The 1,893-nt window shown below is 41.9% G+C and overlaps 1 pseudogene across 1 annotated transcript in view; it reads right to left on the reverse strand.

The window, feature by feature from the left end:
* LOC105535092 overlaps window positions 1–902 on the reverse strand; it is a 1,811-nt pseudogene extending 909 nt beyond the window's left edge. The window contains exons 1-2 of the transcript XR_001005380.1: window positions 761–902; window positions 1–618 (exon numbers count right to left, since the gene is read on the reverse strand). The product of XR_001005380.1 is annotated as a dnaJ homolog subfamily C member 8 pseudogene (transcript). The remainder of the gene's footprint in view (window positions 619–760) is intronic.
* Window positions 903–1,893: the final 991 nt, after the last annotated feature.

A 1,893-nucleotide genomic window follows, 5' to 3' on the forward strand; every position in this document is an offset into this window, starting at 1 on the left:
TGAGCTTCAATCTCTTCTTCCCTTTGTTGTTTCCTTTCATGCATCTCTTTGGCTTCTCTCTCTTTCCTTTTAATTTCCAGCTCAGCAAAGAGTTTCATTGTCTGTTTATATACAGCTTGTTTGAACAGTTCAGGATCATCCTCCGCTACAATTGTAGGTTTTCCTTCCTTCTTTAACTGTTTTTTTCGCTCTTTCTCAGTGTGTTCCACGTATTCTTTTCCTGCCTGAATTACATCCAGGGCCCTCTTCTTTTGCTCCTGATCCAGTAGCAACTTGTAAGCTTTGTCCACAGCTTCAAAAGCCTTTTGTGCTCTGTCAGCGTCATCTTGATTTTTGTCAGGATGCACCAAGATGGATAACTGCCGAAATCTCTTTTTTATGTCCTCATCTGTAACTTCAGGATCTATCTGAAGAACCTCAAATGGGTTCAAATTGAAGTAAGAGGAACCAGGACGGGTCAGTCTTTCAATCTGATTTTTCGATGTTAGAACCGAGTCTCTCTTCTCTATTTGTTTCACCTCACTGTAGAAGGTCATAAAGGCTTCCTCGGTGCTGCCTCCGCTGCCCGAAGTCCCGCTCTCTCCTGAAGCCGCCATTTCCCCGGCCCAGCCACCACGTCTATTTTTTATTTTTTGAAACGGAGTCTCGCTCTGTCACCCAGGCAGGAGTGCGGTGGCACAATCTCGGCTCACTGCAAGCTCTGCCTCCTGGGTTCACGCCATTCTCCTGCCTCAGCCTCCCGGAAGCTGGAACTACAGGCGCCCGCCACCACACCCGGGTAATTTTTTGTATTTTTAGTAGAGACGGAGTTTCACCGTTAGCCAGGATGGTCTCGATCTTCTGACCTCGTGGTCCACCTGCCTTGGCCTCCCAAAGTGCTGGGATTACAGGCGTGAGCCACCACGCCCAGTCCTACAGTTTATTGATCTATTCAACTGTTGATATACATTTGGGTTGTTTCCAGAAGTGTGTTTTTAAATTTCCAAACATGTGGGTATTATTTCTCTCTTTGTCACCAACTCTTAATGGTATTTTGACCAGAGAAGGTGATGTGTATCACTGTGACTCTTGAAATTAAGACTTGCTTTATGGCCTGGCATGTAGTCCACGTCTGTAAATGCCCCATGTGTACTTGAGAAGAATAAGCATTGGGTGTTGGGTTCTCTTGTGTCACTAAATCGAGCTTGTTAATTGTGTTGTCCAAATCTTATACCTTTACTAATTTTTTTTACTGATTAGTCAATCAATAATGAAAAGAGCTGTTTTGAAGCGTCTCACTTCTAAGAGTGTATTGTCAGTGTGTTATTTTTGGCTTGTCTCTACCATGTTGCTTTTTTGTTTTCAATTTGTCCCACTTTGCGGTTGCCTTCTTGCCTTTTTGAAAAGCAGACTGAGCTTTTGTTTGTTTTCTTACTTCACTTTTCTGTCTACTGGTTTGGAAATTATTGACTCTATTCCTATTCCTAGAGTGGTTCCCCTTAAATTTTTGCACTGCACACTTAACAAAGCCTAAATTTAATGTTTCAACCCCACTTCCAAATAATACAAGGACCTTGGAAAACTCCAACTCCAATGGCCACCCCCTTCCTCCTTACATTCAAATTTCGTTTTAGTCCTGGCCCTTTTGTTTTCAGCCCCCCAAATTGCCATCATGATTATCATTATACTATACAATGTTTGTTTAGATTTATCTCCATGTTCATCATTTTTATTTCCTCAAAACTTGTTCTTGTATCTCAGGCATCTTTTTCGATCATTTTTTCCTTTCTGAAGTATATGTTTACACATTCTTTTACTGTAAGTCTGTTGGTAGATTTTATTTTATTTTTTTGAGATGGAATTTCGCTCTGTCACACAGGCTAGAGTGCAGTGGCTCGATCTCGGCTCACTGCA

The sequence above is a fragment of the Mandrillus leucophaeus genome, unplaced genomic scaffold (assembly GCF_000951045.1).
Source record: "Mandrillus leucophaeus isolate KB7577 unplaced genomic scaffold, Mleu.le_1.0 Scaffold141, whole genome shotgun sequence".
NCBI classification, from domain to species: Eukaryota; Metazoa; Chordata; class Mammalia; order Primates; family Cercopithecidae; genus Mandrillus; species Mandrillus leucophaeus.